We start from the raw sequence: 23,876 nt of genomic DNA, 5'->3' as shown, positions 1-23,876 counted from the left end.
CTCAATTTTTTGGTAAGCATGTGATCAAACAAATAAACATATGTTTATTTGTTGCCATGCAGTCTTTAAAACTCCTTAAATTATCAGAATATAATTTTCTGAAAGCTTAGCTTAATTTTGGCTTTCTTCTTTCAGATAATTATTACATTTACACCATGCTACTCTTTACTTCTTGGCTTTGATTCTGTGTTCCTCCTTCCAATTTGTGTATATCTTACTTCATTTGTAAATGACCAGAGAGTTCCCTGTAGATACTGCAGATTCTTTAGATGCCTCACAGTATGTTAACCATCAAAATACATTTTCCACATGTAATTATAATACAGAAACATTTTCTTCCAGTTAAACTTTTCTTGGAATTTCTGAACTGACAGTTAACTTTTATTGGATAAAGACTTGTTGAAATCTCCTTTTGCACGTCCAACATATATGTTTTTCTAACTGGTCTTACTTAATCTTTTGTGTTGCTTTTGTTCTAAGGTTCTGATTCCTACTAATTCATCAATCAGGCAGATCTTTTATATCAGTTTAAACTGTGTACAGAGTACAAATTTCCCCTTTTGTTTCCTTAAAATGTCCATGCAGTCCCCTAAGATTTTGACTGCATGTTAAGCTCTACACCATGATCAGCTGTTCTGTACAAAGCACTCTGTAAATCACTCAGATGTGTGCCATATACTGCAAGTTATTAAATAGAGCAAATATTAAAATAGTCATTTTTTTAATTTGAGATTGGAATTCTTACCCACCCACATAAGAGACATTTCCTTGGCTACATTTTCCTGGGAATAGATGGATATATTACAATAAGTCATTCTGCATAACTTGATCTACACATGATAGATTTTTCGTGCTATTATTTTTGCCCAGCTCTGGGTCAAATATTTTCATTAGCAGACTCCCCAGTTTGAATTCCAAGAATGGTTCCATCTTAACTCTTTCTCTGTAGAGTGTTTTGAATTTCCCATTTATTTCCTTTATTTTTATAATATACCAGAAACTCCTCTAAGAGAATTAAACTTTGATTAAGAACTAGGTCAGATTATATTCTGCTACAACCTTGGTGGTGTCTTTCCATCATTCCTTCAACAAATACAGAATGATTAAATACTAAAATAGTCACTGTTCTAGCTACTAGCATTTCAAATGAAAACAGAACAAAACAAATCCCTGTCCTGAAAAAGTTCACTCTTTACTAGGTAAGAACACAATAAATAAGGTAAAAAAATAAACATATATGTTAGAAGGTGATGAGTGTTCTGGAGAAAAACAAAGCCAGGGGAGGAATATGAAGTTTAATATATGTGCAGTTTGTGATGCAGTAGCTAGGGTTTGCTTTCACTCAGATGGTGACAGCTGAGTAAAGACCTGAAGGAGAAATTCAATTGAACTTCCAGGAAAAGAGTGTTTTAGACAGGGAGAAAGACAAGTATCAAAACCTTGGGCTGGAAATCTGATTGAAATGTTTGAGGAGGGGCAGCTCGGGTGGCTCAGTGGTTTAGCGCCTGCCTTCAGCCCAGGGCATGATCCTAGAGACCCGGGATCGAGTCCCGAGTCAGGCTCCCTGCATGGAGCCTGCTTCTCCCTCTGCCTGTGTCTCTGCCTCTCTCTTTCTGTGTCTCTCATGAGTAAATAATTAAAAGCTTTAAAAAATCACTTAAAAAAGAGAAATGACTGAGGAATAGCAAAGAGGCTAGTATAGGTGGTAAAGAGGGAACATTTGAGAAGGTAGAGTCAAAGAACAATTGCATAAGCTTCTCTGTGATTTGTAAGGCTATTAGTCTCATGATATAGGAAGCCATTGTTGGATTTAACTCTCTTGATCTAATGTCATATAATCTTATTTATGTCATATGGTCTTATTTTTAAATATTACTAAAATGGCTCTGAGAAATAGACCAAAGGAAGGCAAAAGAGAAAAAGACAAAAACAGCTTGGACTGTTGCCATACAACAGATTGGAGAAGAGGCAATAGTAGCTTGGGGCAATGCATTAGTCATAGAAGTTGGGAGATATAGTCAGATTTGCAATATATTTTAAGGCAGAGTTACATATTTTGCTGACAGTTAGAACATGGATTATGACAAACTAAGAGAAAAGGATGCCTCTGAAAGTTTTAGCCAAGGCAAGTGGAAGAAGTAGTTGCCCATGATGGTAGAGTAGGATTTTGTGGGTGGTATTAGAGGAAGAGAGATTATGATTTTTCAATTTCAATTTTTCAAGTGTCAAGTCTGAGATGCCCAGGAGATACTCAGCAGGACATATTTGGGAAGCCAGTTGGATATATGTCTAGAGTTGAGCAGAGATGTAGACTGGAATTACGTGTTGGATCAATTAGCTCATGGATGGATATTAAAAGCTTAAAGACTTGATGAAATTCTCAAAGAAGTGAATGTGTAAAGAAAAATAAAGAGAAAAAAGTGTGTGCTGGGATGCTCCAACATTAAGAGATCAGGGAGGTAAAAAACAATAAATAAAGACGATAGAAAAATAATGTCTAGAGAGGTAAGAAGAGAAACAGAGAGTATGGTATCCTCTAAGACAAGTAAAGAAACTCTTTCAAGGAGAAAGTAGTGATCATGATGCTATAGTTAGGTAAGATGAAGTCTGAGAATTGTCCTCTGGATTTAATAATATAAAGGTTGAGTTCAAATGGGAATAATTATATAGGTGAGGCTGAGAGAGAAAGGGAGACTAGAAATTGGGAAAACATTTTTTTTTAATTTAAGGATAATTCTATTTCACATTACTATACAAAAGATATATACATCGAGTTGTGGCTAGAATGAAAGAAAGTGGCAAAACAATGAATTTTGTATGTCTTAGTTTTTATTTGTTTTTGTGATGAAACCATAGGGAGCATATTTGTGTGGTGATGAGAAAGTGGTTGGAGAGATGCAGAAAATGATGATGCAAAGAACAGGAGGGGGAATTACTGAAACAATGTCCTTGAGGTGGAGAGAGAGAATGTGACAGTGTGGGGAGTTAGTGCAAGAGTTCACTCATGGCACCAGGAGAAAAGATTAAGTAAACAGAATCTGGTACAGATGTGATAAACAGAGTTGGTGGAAATTCACTTCTGATTTCTTCCATTTCCTCTGTGAAATAAGAAGCTAAGTGTAAGAATGGAGGAGCAGGGGTGAACCTGGGTGGCTCAGTTGGTTAAGTGTCTGCCTATGCTCAGGTCACTATCTCAGGGTCCTGGGAATGAGCCCCATGTCAAGCTCCTTGCTCAGTGGGATGTCTGTTTCTCCCTCTCTCTGCTCTTGCTCTCTCTCTCTCTCTCTCTCTCAAATAAATAAAATCTTTAAAAAAAAAAAAGAATGGAGATGCAGGTATTTGGGGAGGAAGAAGGGGGGCAAGAGGTGGCCAGTGGGATGAAACCCTCTGTGTTTGCTAATTGGTGCTTTATCAAAATCAGGCTTCTATCCTCCTGCAGGGACCGGAAGACAGGACCCCCCATCTTTCCTGAGGATTATATTTCAAAGGGAGGTTTCTCAGGTCCCTGAGAAAGACATTTCTGGGTTATAAAACTGGCAGGAGGCTGGGGGATTTTCTGTCTCATAGGTGCAGAGAAAGAATCTACAGTTGAAAGTTTTCTAAGGCAAAGGATTTTTTAGGAAAGGGAGGTCAGGGACCTAGAGTGAAAGAGAAACCTGCCCAAAGTTTGGTCAGGCTGAAGGAAACAGTGAGGCTGTCTTGATCACGTTAAAGGCCAGGGTGAGAGGAGTGACCATGAACCAAAAGTTAGACCTGTCAGTCCAACTCTGTACTCTGTACTCATGCTACAACCCGACACGTCAGAGAGTTTGATTTAGGGAGAACTGCGGTGTTCCTAAGTGACAGTGATAAAGCAGAAGGACAAAGGAGTGGAGGGTGTATGCCAGGAGGCGATTCAAATGAAGGACCAGAAACTTTAAAGATACATAACTGAAGGGAAAGGGGAGCACCTGGGCATAAAAGGGATAATGAAAAATTAGTAAGCTCATTGGTCTGAAGGTGTTGGTAGGGTAAAGAATTAGGTGGCTGTGGAAGTAGAGGGTGTAAGCAGAAAAGAGAGAAGGTGGTGGCCAGAGGTGTGGTGCTTAGAACTGACAAGATCTGGAGGGTCACAGTAGGGAAAGGGGCTGATCCAGAGGGTAGGACTAGATCCGTGGCAGCAAGGAGGTCTGGGGAAGCCTGGGTGGCTCAGTGGTTGAGCATCTGCCTTTGGCTCAGGGTGTGATCGGGGTCCTGGGATTGAGTCCCATCTCAGACTCCCCCACAGGGAGCCTTCTTCTCTTTATATCTCTGCCTCTCTCTGTATCTCTTGTGAATTAAAACTAAAAAAATCTTTAAGGAGGGGGTCCCTGGATGACTGAGTTGGTTAAGTGTCTGCCTTTGGCTCAGGTTATGATCCTATGGTCCTGGGATGGAGCCCCATGTCCCCAAGTCAGGCTTCTTGCTCAGCGGGGAGTCTGCTTCTTCCTTTCCCCCTGCCTGCCACCACCCCCACCCTGCTTGTGGTCCGTCTCTTTGTGTCAAATAAATAAATAAATATCTTTAAAAAATAAATAAAACAAAATCTTTAAGGAATAAGAAACAGTGAGCCGGAGGCAAGACAGACCATAAATTACATTTAAAATAGTGGCAATTATTTTCTAGTGCCCAGCAGTTCATCCAACAATAATGGAATAATTGCTAAAATGTAAATCATCAGTCTCTCTAGTAAATCCATTGAACAACAACAAAAAAAAAACTATAAGAAAATAGATCAAAATGTTTACTTTTTTGGAGAAAAGACTGAATTATTTGAATCTCCTTTGATTCCTTTATGTTATTTTCTTAACTCACCATGAATGAGAACAAAATATTTTTCTAATCAGGAAATAGTACGTTAGGACAAAATGAAAGAAAATAATCAAATTTTCTAATGTGTCATTGTGACTAAATCAAGTTACTTCGTGATTAACGCACTTAGTAAATTACTGCTCCTTCACTTGAAAAAAAAATCAAATTACTCAATACCAATTTCCATTTCATAAATATTTCCATTCATTATTTTCCATGATATCCAGGGCAAATCAAACCTCACATACTTTGGGGCTGTGGTTAGAGTATGGTGTTATTTCTCTGAAAGTCTTATTTAAAATACTTTTCTTTGAGCCAAACTGCAAAAATTCCTTTCTGAGAGTCCATTTTGAAGCATATATATACACACACACACATATACACATATATTTTTTTTCTTCCTTAACTTTGGAAACCATATGGTATTTCAATTTCCAGGAAACTTTAGCAACAGTAAGACTACTTTCCATGAACCCAAGTCACAGCATTCCAGCTTCCTGCCTGGCCTACATTTCTGGCGTTGACAATTAAACCTCAAGCTGCTGGCTAAATCTTCCTTTTGAGAAGAATCCCCAGTCTGGCCTTCAAAAACCATTTTCCTTTAACTTTGTGTTCAGTAAGTTTCTTTAGGCAAGTTACTTGTCATAAAGCTTACAGTTGTGGCTCACAAGCAAGAGATAGAAAAATAAGCAGCTAGAGGCCTTTTTAATATTTATTTTCAATCTGATAACATAATTAAGAGCCATTCTTCAAGACAGTGATATGACAATAATCATTTTCATTCATTTCCACTTATGTCAGAGACTCCCCACAAAAATTAATTAAATGCTTCCATGAACTCTGAGGGCCAGATTTTCTTTAAGGTTCTAATTAAAAAGCCATTATAAAACAACAACAACAACTTTCAACCTGGCAGTGGAATAATGACAAGTTGTGTTTTTGTTTTTTGTTTTTTTTAATAAAAGAATTGAAAAAGAAAAATAAATAAATAAATAAATAAATAAATAAATAAATAAATAAATAAAAGAATTGCAGATGAGCAAGCAACTCAACCCCATCAGAAACGTTCCAAAATGAGTTAACTCTGACCCTGCCTCCGCTCTCAGCGAAGTCATTTTTTTCAAAAGCTCTACATTTCATCTCTGAATTTGCTAGAAGTTTTAAAAACTTTTCACAAGCACATATTCAATGTTTTGGCAAAGCTTCTGTGAGGTCAAAGATGGAAGTAAGATTTCAATATCAGAATTTTAGATCTAAAATATTCCTTGTTTTACATCCTGACATTAAATCAACACAATGTGAATAGTCAGGAAGGTATCCTCTTTACTTACAAAGCCTGCTCAAAATGATGTTTTCTAACAGTAATTTCTTACCTCTAGATTAGCATTATTTCGCACAATATAATTGTGCAAATTATTTTGCAAATGCTTGCTTCTCCTTAGTAGTAACTTCTAAATTATCAAGCCTCTGAAACTAAGCTAAAAATCCTAATTTTGTAACAGGATTTTGCTAAAAATGACTGGAAGTCTCTAGGAAGTATATATATATATATATACATATACACACACATACATATATATATACACACACACATATATTTTAGGAAGCATATATACATATATAATGTATATTTTATATTACATATATACATATGTAATGTATATATACACATACACACATTTTATTATAATATGATCAAAGTTTCCTACGTGTCATAATTTTCTTAGATTAATTGAAACTTGATGTTTCAATGTATGTACCTTTCAATGCTGTACCTTTATAGTGTCCCCTATATTACTTTGAAGGTCATATTTCTCATTCATGATTTGCAAATCAAGAATATGGAACACAAACACAGTTATGTGAAAATGGTAATGAATTTTTACATAAGCTATAATTCTATATAGTAGAGGAACATCTATTTTTTCTTTCCAGTGGTGAAGGTCAATATCACAGGTTAAAAAGCAGGAAGTCATTCAATTCCAGAACTCTAAGTAACACTGTTGTCTTTGCAAGAAGTGAAAATTTGAATTATCCTTTGTTTGGGGAAAAATGGAATAATAACAAAAAAGTTTGTCTGGAGGGTGAGCAGATCGGCAGCTATCTGGACCATATATCCTTTGAAACACTTCTTGTATGGCTTCTTTCCTCCTGGTATCTGCTTGTTTTCAGGGGGTTGTATGTACACTATATTATGTATATTCTCTTTTTTTAAGATTCATGTATATTCTTTTTTTTTAAGATTCTTTTTATTCATGAGAGACACAGAGAAAGAGGTGGAGACATAGGCAGAGGGAGAAGCAGGCTCCCTGCAGGGGAGCCTGATGCAGAACTTGATTCCAGGACCCCAGAATGATGACCTAAGCTGAAGGCAGACATCAACCACTAAGCCACCCAGGAGCCCCTATTCATGTATATTCTTGATCAAAAAGTTACCTATGGGGAATCAGGAGCAGAGACACAAAAGACCACAGGAAAGGCCTACTAGCTTGATCTTCTACTCAAGAATATGTTATCCTGTACTTGTGCTATCTCAAACGTGATTGTACTTAAGGCTGAATAATTCAGACTATAGTAGATGTTCTGATATCAAATTACTATGTTGACAGCATAAGACCAGACCACATCCCTGTAGATGTGAGTGGCGTTCTAAATAAGAAGAGTGGATATTCTGACTGCAAATCATGCAATGACAAAAATGAAAAACAAAGATGTAAGCCTTTTAAAGCAAGTGCCAAAGAAACTGTCCCCAGCATCCTCGGGGCAATTTTGAATATAGGTGGTTTAAATATTCCTGAGCAGTAAACTCAACTTTTCTCAAGCAGCATCAGTCTAGCGCCTGTGCCCAAGAGCATCCTGGAAAGCCTCCTGACATTGAATAACAGCTGGTGGTGTCTACAAGTAGTCACATTCAGGAGTTGTTGTAACTTATTTGCGCCAAATTTCCCTTCCCTTCCTCCCAGTCCTTCTGTATTCTGATTACATTTTCCAACCTTATCTCTATTTCCACAGGAGAGAGAGTGAGGAAATTGAGGACTTTGCCTTGAGATGGCAGCAAGTAGCCAGAGAAGGAAGGAGTACCGATTGGAAGTAACAGCATTAATCCATAATGTGACATGTGGCTGATGTGGCCAGTGACTACAAGGACTAAACTGAGAGGCATGAAGAATTCTTAGGAAATTTTTTATAACACCGAAGGAGAAAAACCTGCTAAAACACTACATTTCATGCATCCAAGTGTGAATAAGCACTTTAGCCATTTTGATTTGGACATATGTTCAGTATAACACTTACAATTAAATATTTTTATTGAAGTTTTCACCTACTGAATGGGAGAAGATACTTGTAAATGATATATCTAATAAGAGATTAATATCCAAGACACAAAGAACTTACACAACTCAACACCAAAAGAACCTCAAATTATCCAAATACAGTAGCCAGAGAACCTGAACAGACATTTTCCCAAAGACATACAGATGGCCAACAGATACATAAAAAGATGTTCAACACTACTCATCATCAGGGAAATGCAAATCAAAATCACAATGAGATATCACCTGAGCCTGTCAGAATGATTAAAATCAAAAGCATAAGAAATAACAAGTGTTGGTGAAGAATGTGGAGCAAAAAGAAGCCCCATGCATTGTTGGCGGGAATGCAAACTGGTACACCACCATGGAAAAAAGTACAGAAATTCCTCAAAAAATTAAGTAGATAAATATAATATGATTCAGTAATTTCACTACTGGGTGTCTACCCAAAGAAAACTAAAACACTAATTCAAAAAGATAAATGCACATCTATGTTTATGGCATCATTATTTATAATAAGTCAAAAAAATGGAAGCAAAATAAATATCCATGGATGGATGGATAAAGAATATGTATGTATGTAAATATATGTATATATATATATATGCATTCCATACGTATATGTATGTGTGTGTATATATATGTATATATATATATATGAGGGAATATTACTCAGCCATAAAGAGAATGAAATCTTGCCATTTGCAATAACATGGATGGACCTAGAGGGTATAATGCTAAGCAAAAAAAGCCAGTCAGAGCAAGACAAATGCTATATGATTTCACTCACATATAGAATTCAAGAAACAAAACAAAGAAATAAAAAAACAAACAAAAACACATTCTTAAGTAAAGAGAATAGATTAGTCATTACCTGAAGTGAGGTGGGTAGGGAGAACAGATACAATAGATAAAGGGGATTGAGGGTGTACCTATTTTGATGAGCATTGAATAGTATAGAGAATTATTGAATCATTATACTGGACATCTGAAACTAACATAACACAGTATGTTAATTATACTTAAAAATTTATTGAAGTTTCCTTCACTGGCTTTCATTTCTTATGCTCACATAGTAGACCTAATATTGTCATATTTGGGACAGTCTTCTTGCAAAATCGGCCTTTGACTGGCATGTGGAACCTATGAGGGCATGGGGCACAGGAGCATTGGTTTGATGTCCAGATAGTAAACATGATTGGGAGTTCTGAAACAGACATTACTCCTAGTTCTTTTTTTATTGAAGTTCGATTTGCCAACATATAACATCCAGTGCTCATCCCATTCGAGTGCCCTTGTCAGTGCTCATCACTCAGTTACCCCATACCCCCACCCACCTCCCCTTCCACAACCCTTTGTTCATTTCCCAGAGTTAGGAGTCTCTCATGGTTTGTCTCCCAGTTCTGAATCCAGTTCAAAGTGTGTCCAAACCAATTAAACTAGTAGGGAAAATGGCACCACCTTGGCATCCAGATTGATATCCTAGTTCTTTATTAAGTCATTCATTTTTCATTCAATTATTTATTAAGCCTCTCCAGTGCCAGGAATAGAATAGTGAACAAGACAGTCTTTTCTAATAAAAGTTGGACAATAAAATAAAACTAAAGGAAAATATATAACATCTGGTAGCAATAAAAGCCATGAAGGAAACTCAAACAAAGTAAGAGAAGAAAGTATAGAAGAGATGGTGCCCAGGGAAGCACCTAGCAGGAAAGTGATTCTTATTAAGGGCACCCCTAACAAGGGCAGATTCCTTTAGATTCTTTGTGGACATTGAACATCTGTCGGGAAACCAAAAAAAAAAAAAAAAAGACAGGACAGTTACTGGGCATATGCAGGATATCCAGGCAAACCCAGAAACAACTGGGAGATTTTGGGACACACTGCTGTCCTGGGTTATGCACATGGGGTTAAGAGGGTAAGAGCCATTGATTGACATTTGAGTTACTACTTATTAGTACAAACTCACTGTGCCCAGAATCTGCTAAGATGTAGGAATAGTCAGATGATATAATAAATGGCACAAATAGAAATGGAATAATTGAGAAAGACAACTGGAAATTTGGCCCTGGAGCAAAGATCAGAGATCACTCCTAAAGATATATATTTGGGAGTCATAGAAACAGTGGTAAAACAATAATAACAGTATAACAAGACAAGCAAGAGTCAAAGTTGGAGTCTTGAGGAATGATCACATTTAGGTTCCAGGGGGAGGAATAACAGAAGGAAAACATTAATTTAAGGAGAATCAAAATAAAGAAATAGCAAAAATACCCCCAAAAGATGAGAGTATTAAAAAAAAAAAAAAGCAGAAAAGTATTCAATAGCACCAAATTCTACCAAGAGACGAGGATAAATGCTAAGGAAGAAAAAGAGTAACTTTGTTTAGAGTATATGTAGAAACGAACAGGAAAAAGCATTATTCATGTGATAAAATACGAAACTAAATTTTATGGTGTTAAGAAGGAATTCAAATGAAACCATTTTGGAGCAGGTTCCTCAGACATTGAGCCAAGAAAATGACAAGAGGTAGGATAGCACAAACAGGTACTATCAGAGCTGGCAATTAAATAGGCACTTCATGGTAAATAAATGGATAACAATAAATAACTATAAATGGATATTTATAAGTAAATATATATAAATGGATAACAATAAGTGAATATGAGTTTGACTTTATTTTTTATTGTTTGTTGTCATCATTCATGAGGAAAAGCAGAAGGGGAGAAAATTCTCTCTCTGGAAAGAGAGAAATTGAAGTTACTGAAGACAGGAGGGGTGGTAAGGAGACCATTACATCAAGCCCCAGAAGGAAAGAGACCTAGAACGTGGAAAGGTGGTGACCTTCCTCTGAAGTAGCAAGATAGACAGAACTTCTTGATGCTTCAAGGTGAAGAACAAATTATATATAAGAGTTAGTGCTTGATAACTGCAATCTCCTTTGAGAGACAGGAGACAAAGTCACTAGCAAAATCTGTGGGCTCTCGTGAAACAGATCTAGAAATGACACAAAATGTCCTGAAATCTTGATTAGAAAATGTTAGCCCCCCCAAAAAATAAAATAAAATAAAATAAAATAAAAAAGAAAAGAAAATGTTAGCCCTTTCAAAGCAGGGACATCCTATTTGAAGACATATCCTATCTCTCCTCCTCCATCTCCCACCCAAATGTGTTCCTGAAAGGTTGGAAACTCAAATGCAAGGAGAGGAATGTTTCCAGATTCCTCATCCATCGGCATGAGGCCGATTTGGGGTGAGAAAAGGTGCCTGCTTCCAGAGCCGTAAAGGAGCATTTTGCCCACCGATAGTGACTCTAGTGAGACCCATGATAGGTTCCTAACTGCAGGTTCCCACCCACAGAATGTTACCAAGATTGACAGGTGTTCAAGGCATCCGTTGGTCTATTTTGGTCGTTTTAAAAACTACAGTATAGTTGATACACAATGTGTATTAGTCTCAAGTGTACATTATGGTGACTGGACAACTCTATATGCTATACTATGCTCACCACAAGAATAGCTGCCCTCTGTTACCACACAACGCTATCACAATGCTGTTGGCTACATTCCCTACACAGTACCTTTTCCAACTCATACCAATGGCCCTATATAACTCTAGCAAGGGTGATAAAAGCAACCCTTAAGCACAATGTTATTTGATTGAAAATTGCCTAAATTCTACTGACAATAAAAATTTAATAAGCATATTTTAAATGGAATACCTGAAACTATTTATTTGGGCTTTTTGTTCATCTTAACCTATTTTTACCTCAAATGAAATTTATACCTATCATACTTCCACTATAAAAAAAGCCTAAGAGCCTATATTTTTAGCTATAAACATGCAAAATTTACTTTTGCAATTCCAAAAGGGAAAATGTATATGAAAAGCGAGTGCTTCCAAGCACATGAATGATGAAAGGCAATTTCAAAGAAACCAAAACAGCCAAGAAAGGAAGAAGGGAATGGGGGAATGGATACACAAAGGGCTATTTCTAGAGACCTGGGCTAAGATTTAAGATGTGTTTCCCCATAAGCGTTGTACCACAAATGACATCTTGGGATTGTACTTTGAAAAGTACAATTCAATAAATGATTTCAGAAGATCTTTTTGGACCATCCTGGGACTGCAACCCCAATTAAACACCAGTGCTATGCGAAAACAAAAAGGCATTCCTAACACCAAATAAATGACTGATAAGCAATGGAGCCCACACAACCCATCGTGTGACAGCCCTTATTTATACTTGGCATAGAGCTATTAGAAGACTCCAGGCTATCTCAAGAACTGTGATGGCAAATTGGTTTCCTTCCATGGGCCAACTTCAGTTGGTGTGATGTGTTAAGAAGTACTCTGCAGCCATGTTGTGCAAAGGCGAGAAAGAGTACTGTTAGTCATGACTTCTATCTTCCATGGCTGAGAGTCCAGTGGAACTACCACCATCTCCTTTGGAGGAAGGGGAGAAGCAGAGGAGACACCCAAAGCAAATTGAAGGGTTTTGTTTCCTCCCGATTCAATTCCCATCAGTTACTCTTAAAAGGGGGAGTGCACAAAGGAGCAGCAGACATGAAGAATGACTGAAAAATAGGGAGAACTCCCCGCCAGCAGTTCTCTTCCAGATACCCACCACCTTGAAGATGACGACAAAATAAAGTGAATGAAGCCAAACTCACTTAGGTAACCAGAAGAGAAAAATAGAATGTAGCAACCCAATAATTTTCATGAGGGCAAGAGTTCCTGGAGGGCATACGTCCTGGAGAATATGCCCTAGAGTGGCCTCATGGGCTAACAAAAAGCTTCAAGGTCAGAATTTTATTGTTGCCATGACTAAAGTTGACACGGGGTAGATTTTCCTTCTTTCTTTGTTCTTTCTTTCTTTTTCTTTTTCTTTCTTTCTTTCTTTCTTCTTTCTTTCTTTTCTTTCTTCTTTCTTTCTTTCTTTCTTTCTTTTCTTTCTTTCTTTCTTTCTTTCTTCTTTCTTTCTTTCTTTTCTTTCTTCTTTCTTTCTTTCTTTTTCTTTCTTTCTTTCTTTCTTTCTTTCTTTCTTTCTTTCTTTCCTTCCTTCCTTCCTTCCTTCTTTCTTTCTCTCTTTCTTTCTCTCTTTCTCTCTTTCTTTCTTTCCTCTCTTCCTACAGAAGTAATTTTATATTTGTACTATAGCATTTTAAATAGGACCTGGCTAAAGAGAGAGAAAAGAGAGAAACTACATCGAAGGCAAGTAACTAGAGCTCTCACTTCTAGCTAATTTTTTTTTAATCAATAGTAAAGGAATTCAGTGGCTTCTTTCTTTCTTTCTTTCTTTCTTTCTTTCTTTCTTTCTTTATCTTCTTTCTTTCTTTCCTCTCTTCCTACAGAAGTAATTTTATATTTGTACTATAGCATTTTAAATAGGACCTGGCTAAAGAGAGTGAAAAGAGAGAAACTACATCGAAGGCAAGTAACTAGAGCTCTCACTTCTAGCTAATTTTTTTTTAATCAATAGTAAAGGAATTCAGTGGCCTTTAGTTTTGCCTTGATGTTTGGGTCTGCATCATTGAAATCAACATCTAATTGCAATTCCTGTTCATTGTTGCTATAAATGGAGTACAGATATGAATAAAAGACATTTCTTAACAAAGCAAGATAAAATAAAACCATAAATTTCAAGTTAATACTTGTCAACTAAATGAGTTCAGCATTTTAGGAGGCAAAGGGCAGAGAGATGTGTCTCTCTCTAGGCATTCATTCCATGTATTGACTTGGAAGTAGCTTTTATAATTAATTCATGATGTTTGACTTCATTTCATTCAAGGTGTGAGTCACACATGAGCTTTGGTTTCTTATCACTTTTGACATAATTATAGCCTAAAAATGTCAAAACAAACTTTTATTTTTTTAAAGAAAATATACAAAGAAATAATTTGATAGAAGAACCTCATATTGATCATCATTTTTCAAAAATTACATTAGTATGGAGGTAGTTTTAGGTAAGATAGAAACATTAGTTCTTAAGCCTGTATATCCCACTAGTGCCTTTTAAAAGATAGCTAATATTTAAATTATTTGTTTCTGAGTACTGTTCTCTTTATATTAAAATAAAACAATTTCCTTTGGTTGCCAGGGAGTTTTTCTAAGGTTGATCAACTTCTTATCTTTTTGAAATCACTATGTCAAGGCACCTGGGTAGCTCAGTCGGTGAAGCATCTCCCTTTGGCTCAGTTCGTGATCCCTGTTCCTGAGAAGTCAGCTTCTCCCCCTCCCTCTGCCCCTCCTCATTCCCTCACCACTGTTTTTCTTTCTCAAATAAATAAAATCTTTTTTAAAATAAATAAAAAGTAGCTTTTATATCCTGCTGGATTTCTTAAAGTTTTGAGATCACCCATTATATTTAGTGTTCATTCCGCAAGTCTCTGCAGCTGCAAAAGTTGAAAAGATACCCCCAATTAACTGAATATTTGTAAATATTTCAATTACTCTCAAACACCCCTCTGTGGCTTATCACCAGCCAGTAACTTATATCATCTCATTGAGTCCTCTGTCAGAAACTGAGTCCCAGGGGTAGCTGAGTGTTCTAAACATCAACCAGTAAAACTGCAAAAAGGAAAAAAAGCAAAGGAATTCCACAGTAAATTTGCAAATCTCTTCAGAGACTATATAAAATCAGTATTGGAGAATGACTGGAATCATATGGAAACTCTTCACAAAAGAGGATCTGGCCAATTACACCAGATAACTGAAAAGAGGCATAAGAATAGTGAAGACTGTTTCTAAAGAGAATATCAAAGGATCCATAATGACCTTTAGAAATTTTTTTTAATTCTTGGCTTTTTAAAAACAAATTATTTATTTATTTTAAAGAGAGAGAGAGAGGATGGGCAGAGGGAGAAGCAGAAACCCCACTGGGCGGAAATTCCCAACTAGGGACTCTATCCTGACCTGAGCCAAAAGCAATAGTCAAAGAAGTCAGAGGCAAAACCAACTGAGCCACCCAGGCACTCTGTTTGTTTTTTTTTTTCCCCTTCATTCTCCTGTTCTAATAAGTAATCAAACATCTATGAGCCACACACACATACACACACACACACACACACACACACACACAAGGGCATATATATCTTTTCAAATTACCATTTTGTTTTCTTTGGGCAAATACCCAGTAATGAAATTACTGGATCATATGGTATTTCTATTTTTAATTATAAAATATTTTATATAGGACACATTTTTGCTATATCCACAGTAAATGCCAGCTTGCTTTATTTTTCAACATACAACTGAAATTAAATGTTTTTCAGTAGTCACAGCGAAATTTTTATTTCTATTTTTCAGTGGATTCTGTAGGTGATTGTACCAGGTAACGATTACTCTCAGGTAACAAGGGTTTCCTTTATGTCATCTACCTTTACCAAATAAATCAAAACCTCTGATTCATTTATTCTTTCTTTTTTTTTTTTTTCATGTCAGACAATGCACAATCAGATGATTAATCTACCCACACGTCTTGCTTTAGCACTCTTCATGGTAAGTCTCTTTTAGTTACCCGGGGTTTCCATTTATCACACGCTATGTAAATTCAGTGTGGCTACAGAAAACAAGACCTTCTATGTTTAGCTTTTAAGTGTTTTTGTGTAATATGACTTAGATGTCACTTTGCTTTAAACATATGGTATTTTTGTTAGTGCAAATGTGTGTGTGTATAAAATAGTAAAGAAATGGAGAGGTATATTATATTAATAGGAGTCTGAATAGAAAGGAAAATATTAAGCACGAGAATTTTTAATAGAACTCAGAAATGCATTGCTTTTTCTGTTTTGTCAATTGATATTTACTGTTGCTGTCATTTGTCATAAAGAAAAATGGTTACCTGATAAATCAACAAAATTGGATGAATATGGCAAGGCAGACTACAGTCTTCCAGATTATATATATTGTATTTGATCTAAGACTTTGTCTTAATTCAGAGAGTTTATACTAATTTCTATAAATGTGCATTCTTTGTTCATTTATTAGTTTATCAATTTTCTTAGAAGAACCAATTCCCAAAGTACCAGTAAAACGTGAAGCCCAGTCAACGGGCTCAGACCTAAAAGCTGGACTGCCCAGCTCACCTCTCAGACACCTGAGCCGAGGTCTCTCTGTTTCCTGAAACAAATTCCTGAAAATTGGCCTTACAAATATATGCTTCTTTTTCATTAATTTCAGTAGCAGGCAGCAGCCATTTTAGAAAACATCGGTAGATCCAGAATTTCTGATTTCCTGCCAATTTAGCTAATAGATAAAGTTTCTTATTGCTGATTGCACTAAGCCGAATCTTTTTTTTTTTTATCCTCTTAGATTCTAGCGAAACAGCTTTCTAAAAATTCTGGTAGATATATGTAATCAGAGCTCTCTTATTAGTAAGGATAACAAGCACACAGAGTTTGATGGGCACTGAACGAACCCAACTTGACGGTGATGTGCAAATGTCAGAAGCATGTTTGACACTGTAGACAGTAAAGAAGTGTTTTTTAATCTTTTTAATCACCTGATTAAAAGGACAAGGAAAAAATTCCTGGGACTGATTGAGAAGCTTCATTTGTGCTTGAATTTGGGGACTTATTTTACTTCAAAAATTGGCCTAGTTTTTATTTTTTATTTTTTGGCCTAGTTTTTAAATTGTTTGGAGGATTATGAAATTTAAAAAAAAATCACCAGCCACATTGGTGAATTACATTGAAAGCCTACCAAACTTAGAAATTTCAAGAAACAGGTGGTTATGACAGATTAAAATGAATAGAACATCTTGCTCTCAGTAGCAAAGGAAAGTTTCTAAAAGCAGCCTACTTATATTCCATAACTAATATTTCACTTTTAATAGAAGATGAGTTTATTAGTGGTAAAGATGTAATTTAATTAGAAAATGCGTTCTCTGAGTGGGTAAAGTAAATCTGCATTTGATATATAGTTTTAAAAAAATAATTGGTCCCTCTAGAGGAAATACAACCCCAAAACTGATTCCTTGGGGAACAGAACATAATATAGTAAATGACAAATATTTCTTGTTTTAATACCAGGCAAAACCTGTTTTCCATAAGTCCTATCAGGGTATCTACAGAAGCAATTCCTTAAATTTCTCCAACCACCCAAAAATAATATCACAAAGACATGGATGACCATGTTTTCAGGTCATCCTGAAATATAGATTTCTGAAAATCTATATTTTTGGACAATGAGGTGTTTGAGGGAGGAAAAAGTTTCTTTAGTGAATTAAAATTAGCGACCACAATCCTTACCATCAGATTTGAAATGACACTGGGAATCGTCACCTGGAGAGAAGGCATTGGCTCCGCCCATCCCTCATCGCAGTTAGGAGATCACAAACCACCGAGCCACCAGCACAGCCCAGCTCCCTCCCCGTATTAGGGCGAGCAGTGAAGCCAGCGCTCTCTGAATCTCCCAGGGGCAGACTTCTTTACCATCCTGCACCCGAGATTAGAATTATGGCCACTTTACAGAAAGACCCACTTGGTGCCGGAAGAGAGAGGGAACCAGCAGGGGATGAGGAGTAATAGAGCGATGGAGATGGAGAAAAAAGCTGTTCCCTTGTGCTGAAACAGCAGGGCGGAAACTCCGCGGTGCTCCACCCCCAGTGCTCGCAGGAGACAGAATCCTTCTCCGCAGAAAATCAACATGACACATGCAACCTAGTCATAAACCCTGGAGTCTCTTCTGCCAGGTCGGGACGAGGTAAGGGATCATTTTCCTAAACCTGAGTACTTTGTGTTTGTCTTTTCACAGAAGTCAAAAAACAGACGCCTGTTACTCTTGGAAACTTCCTCTGACCCTGGGGTAAGGGACGGTGTGCATTTTGCTGCAGGACATGATTCAGCTTCCTGATCTGTGCAGGCTTTCTCCATTCCATCTCTTTCCTTCCCTGTCCTACCTTCCCACTTCTTCTCCCTCCCTTCTGACCGCCCTCCCTTTCTTAAAGAAATGATCTACTGGGACGCCTGGGTGGCTCAGTGGTTGAGCGTCTGCCCTTGGCTCAGGGCGTAGTCCTGGGGTCCTGGGATCGAGTCCCACGTCAGGCTCCCTGCATGGAGCCTGCTTCTCCTTCTGCCGAGGTCTTTGTCTCTCTCTGCGACTCGCATGAATAAATAAATAAAATCTTTTTTTAAAAAGAAAGAAAGAAAAGAAAGAAAGAAATTATCTACCTTGTACTCCTTAGCAAACAGAGAGAACATTTTCTTTGCTTAATAAAGAGGAAGCAGGCAATTGGTTTCCTACTCCTCTATTTTAAAGGGCCATCTTGTAAACTTTAGATGCCCAGCCTTGGGATCCCTGGGTGGCGCAGCGGTTTGGCGCCTGCCTTTGGCCCAGGGCGCGATCCTGGAGACCCGGGATCGAATCCCACGTCGGGCTCCCGGTGCATGGAGCCTGCTTCTCCCTCTGCCTGTGTCTCTGCCTCTCTCTCTCTGTGACTATCATGAATAAATAAATAAAATCTTTAAAAAAAAAAAGTTCTTTCTTTGTCCCGTGAAATGTAAATCTTCTCCCAGTTTCTTGCCAATTTTTGGACTCAAGACTTTCTTTCCAGGAACCTGGGAGCCACCACTTAGAAATGCAGACATCAAGGGAGATAGAGCCCCTGTCTTCAATTTCTGTGAGAGGACAGCAGCCTAACTTTGACAAGTGCCAATTAGCAAACACAGATGGCTTAATCACTTTAACAAATCTGATCAAGTCCTCCAATACTTTATCATAGCTCAGCCCCGGGCTTAAAAATTCTTTGTTTCAGTGGAGTATATATATTGCATTTTATTTAAGTATAAACTGGAATTTATATATATTTTATACATATTTATACATATGTATTTTATATATTTTATACATATTTATATACATATGTATATACAGACACATATTCTATGCATATATAAACATATATTATACATAGTTATGTGCACACAAGTACATATATCTAAATTTAGTAACACCGGAGCCAAGTACTATGGAGGAAGCAGATATAGTAGACACAGACTATTCCTATTTTTGAAATAACACTACTGTTCCACACTCTTCACTGGTCTCTTTCTGTCCCAGTCCCAGCACATGAATACACACACACACAGACACACACACACACACACACAGAAAATCTAGAGCCTCTGTAGCTTTGGCATGGAGTTATCCAGGTATCTTCCCTGTGAGGAAGGAAGAGCTGGTCCTGTCTGGAGAAGGGTGGGGAGGCTCACCCCTTTCCTGATTCCAGGGAAGATTCTTGCTGGATTGTATTTAGGTTAGGACTCTCGGTCCTCTCACATGGAATGATATTGTTGTCAATAGGACCAGTATACATTGATCTAGGAATAAGCACTGAGGGCTAGACTGTGTGGTCTCTGCAGGTCAGTATTTCCAGCTTCCTTCATTACATGTTGGAATATTCTGAGAAATTTCATTCCTGCCTTGTCCAGCTTCCAAGTACCCTGCATTGCCAGGGACACATGATGAATGGCTTGGTCACCTAGACCATAATCCATAGTGTGACAAAAAATTTGTCTTTGAATTTCTCCCATATCTATGTCTGTTCTGTTCTGTCAATCTGACTCTTCAATCTTACACTCTACATCCACACTTGCTTCATTAGAATTTACAATGACTTTCTGATACAGTTCATGGAAAAAAAAACAATAAAAAGCTTCTCTACCTTATGTCACTCATGTTGCTGGTAAAAGAGCTTGCTTGAGATACAACACAAAATTATAAATACAATGAATATATATTGATGCAAACCTATATTATTTATTATATGCCTATTATATAGTGGCATGACAGATACATTTTCTCATGCAATAGCAGCCATCTGATTTTGGTGTTGTTATTCCTGTTTTACAGATTGGTAATCTGAGTTGGAGATTCATGAGAAACTTGGTCAGCCAGTTAAGGAGTGACAGGCAGTAATGCATGAGCTGAAATTCAAACACAGGACTAGTTTGGGCACAAATCTTAAACTCTTTCTATTGTATCAAGAGACTCAGATATTCACTGCTAAGAATTAGCACATGGTGGCAGAAGGAAAAAAACTCCAACCCCAAAAGTGGCATAGGTAATAAAAAAGGCAAAGCCCTGGAAATCTGAATGCTTTCCAAATTATTTGTGTGACCTTGAACAAATCATCTAGTTATTTGGAATAGCAATTTCCTTATCAATTGAATAAGGAATTAGAGCAGCTGGTGATCTTACAGATCCTTTATAAATTATAAATTAAACGATTCTTTCTGAATGCTAATCACTCTAAGATACGTCCTAGAAACATGCATTTGAAAAGAAGGTTTACTGCCATTTCCTCTGGCAACTTCTAATGATCTATAATCCAGTGTTGTATAAGAATAAAGTTAGGAAACTTATAAAAAGAATATCTTTCCATGTGATCTTTGAAAAAAAAGCTTCAAAGTCCTTAAGCCTCTCTTCATTCATCCATATTGTGGAGATAAAAATAACAAATGTTACTGACTTCAAGTTCCGCTGCAGAGAGGCCACCTCTTTCTTCTCCCTGCCACACACTCTGAGTGCCTGGGCATGAATTTGAGAAGTGCTTTTACTTGCTGTCCACCCAAGGTGATGTATATCCGGAGGGAGAAAAATCCATAAATCCCAATATCTAGCTCACAATTTGCCTTCCACGTGCCCAACTAATAATTCTCAGGTTGAAAAGGTTTTTGTGTCCACATTCCCCAGGGCTATGAGAAGCCATTAACCATGACAAGGACTGCTGGAAATGGAGGAAATGTATAGGATGAATGCAAGTTTGGCAGGCAAAGCAAAACTACTTTAGTTTACACATATTAAGGAATCTGTTTGCAAAGCTGATCTGCTTTGGGGAGCAGAAGATGAAAGGAAGTTGGCCAATACCAGTAGGCTACCATGCTCATTCAGACATACCAGTGATAATGTCGAAACCATTCTTTTGCTGTCCAGTTCCATTTCAGCTGATGACTACTGAATGTCAGCAAAATGCACAATGATTTTGTAGATGCCAGTAAACTTAAATTAAAAAAGCAAACAAGCTCAAATTTCCTTTTCATTAGCCATGAACATCATCCCAGATAGCAATGCACCATCCATTGGCTCCATTATGAAATTAAGAGAGGCTTTTCCTGTTATCTTTACCAATCACCATATTTATCTCTACCTATGAACTTAAATATTAATGTACTTAGTAATTTTCCCATGACCTTCTACAAATCAATCAAAAGAATCCTAAAAGAGAGAGAAGAGCTCTCTACACATCTCAAGCAGCTTTTCTATTTCAAATATGTATATATATTTCAAAATATATATATTCTATTTCAAATATATATAATTTATGTAGTATATGTTAAATGTTTTATATATATACATGCAACAAAGAAACACACACACACAAAGAAAGACACAATGTGAAAGAGAGACACAGCACCTGTGTACAAACCAATGACAATATAGTCTGCAGTCTAGTGGTTTGAACATACAAAAAACATATTCTTATCCTGGTACACAAGAGATGAGACAGCAATCACAAGTTTGAAATTCTCATTAGACCAATTGACTTGGCCTTTGGCAAGGAGTACTTAATTTGTAAGGAGAACAACCTTTTCGTTGCAGGACTTAGGAGTGAGTTTTACAGCCAACAGCCTCGTTCAAACTGCAGTTGTGATTTTTAGCTGAACTTCAACAAATCTGAAGCTCATTCTATTAACATAATCTTCAAGCTGGATTTGACCTCTAGGTTTTTTATTTCAATTGATTCATACTTGCACTGTTCTGATATGCTTTTTACAAAATATGTTACAGTCTCTATCAAAAAAAGGAAATTCCTACAATTCAATCTAAGCAAGTAATAGTAAAGGAAATACAAAGCCTTTAGCAATTCTTAAGTTTTTAATAAAAGTACCATCCTATAAAACAAAATGTCTGGAGACTCAGCACATCCTTAAGTAACTAATGCAATAGGAGTTTAAAATGACAATGTTTCATAACTAGACTTATTGGGGCGCCTGGGTGGCTCAGTTGGTTAAGCATCTGCCTTTGGCTCAGGTCATGATCTCAGGTCCTGGGAGTGAGCCCCTGGGACCTGCTCAGTGGGGAGTCTGCTTGTCTCTCTCCCTCTGCCTTCTGCTCTGCTTGCTTGTGCTCTCTCTCTCTTTCTCTGTCAAATAAATAAAATATTTGAAAAAATTATAACTAGATTTATTGTGGTAAACATTGACAGTATGTCTAAATGTTGAATCACTGTGCTGTATAGATGAAACTAATATGATAGTGTATATCAAGGGTACTTCAATAAAAAAATTAATGAAATAAAATAGTAATTGTTCTACCTTGGATTTGGCTTAGGCCCCGAAAGCTGAGAACAACAGTGTAGATGCCAAGTACCCATATATCCTACAGTGATATATTAATTCACCACTGCTAGAGTTAGAGCATGAGAAATATTTCCTGGATCCTACAAGGTCAGCTATATTATTAAAAAAAAAAAAAGTAGAAGAAAGAGAGAAAGAAAAAGAAAGAGAAAAAGAAAAATAAGGTAAAGACTGAATACTCAGAGAGGATTTCCTTGGAGAACTTTGTCAGTGAGCTAGACTTATTCCATGGAGGAAGAAAGAGAAAACTTCTTCCTGCATTAATCTAAATGAAGAAGGTTTTTCAAGGACTCTATATACATCTTCTGTAATTTAATTGAAACAGAGATCCGGTATTTGATACATCCCTAAGAAGCTGAAATCTAAGGGGTTTTACCTTCCAGGCAGAGCAATACAATACGTTGGAGGAGAGGAAGTTTGGTGGTGGAATTTATTTCAAATATATCAGTAATTTCATTAAATGTAGACTCAGTTGGTATTCCAGTAAAAAAAATCAGAAGATTGTCAGAGTGTCTAAAAATGCTTCTTGATACATTTACAACACAGAGAAAAATTGAAACTAAAAAAGACAGGGTAAGTTATGCATGCAAATATTTACCAAAGTTATTAATTTCGAGCAAATACACTTTAAGGCAATAAAATTTGTTTGAAATAAAAATATTGAACTCGCAATAATGATCTCATAATTTAAAATTCTTCCCATTGAATAATGTAGCCTCAAAACATATAAAGGAAAAACTGAAAAAGCTACAAAAATACACAGATAATAAAACAATAAAAATATCTATCTCATTCAGTAATTGATAGAACAGACAAAAAGGATCTTGAGTTCTCACCTTGAAAATAAGGATTGACATTGGAACCACTCACTACTCTGAAAACAACTTTTAAAGGCGTATTTTTATGATCTTAATATATTAAATAGACAATAGGCTAGAATCTATTTCTCCAGAAGCTTTCCAAAGGCTCATGTATATGATTACATCCCAAAATAAATCTAACACCCTAAACATGCTCAATATTTCTTTAAACGACAATTATTTAGATAAAATATACTATTATAAATACAGGTAATATTATTTTGCCAACCAGAGAAATAATCTTTTCCCAATATTCCCCCATGCATAAAAGAGTTGGAAGCAGTATGACAAGCCAAACAAATGACCATGGGGTGGGAGGAACAATTTATCAGAGGAAACTCTCAAAAGAAGAGTAGTATTTGTTCTTGGTTAGTTATGCATTTATAGGAAGCTACACAATATATGGAGAAAGGCAATATTTGACTGACTTTGGACACCCTACCAGTATCAGTAGTGAGTGTAGGGGAAATAGGTACTTTCAAACACCGTTAGGAATACAGCCTGCTTGGAAGA

General features: G+C 36.7%; 1 protein-coding gene and 1 long non-coding RNA gene across 16 annotated transcripts in view; one reads left to right on the top strand and one right to left on the bottom strand.

The window, feature by feature from the left end:
- LOC144321968 (uncharacterized) overlaps positions 1–8,538 on the top strand; it is a 61,120-nt gene extending 52,582 nt beyond the window's left edge. The window contains exon 3 of the long non-coding RNA XR_013387514.1: positions 7,843–8,538. This is a non-coding gene — a long non-coding RNA (uncharacterized LOC144321968). The remainder of the gene's footprint in view (positions 1–7,842) is intronic.
- LOC144321967 (uncharacterized) overlaps positions 1–23,876 on the bottom strand; it is a 381,290-nt gene that overhangs the window by 268,402 nt on the left and 89,012 nt on the right. The window lies entirely within an intron of this gene.

Source organism: Canis aureus, chromosome 10 (assembly GCF_053574225.1).
Source record: "Canis aureus isolate CA01 chromosome 10, VMU_Caureus_v.1.0, whole genome shotgun sequence".
Classification (NCBI taxonomy): Eukaryota; Metazoa; Chordata; class Mammalia; order Carnivora; family Canidae; genus Canis; species Canis aureus.
Note: the sequence above shows the minus strand (reverse complement) of the source record. Positions and strands in the feature narration are given on the sequence as shown.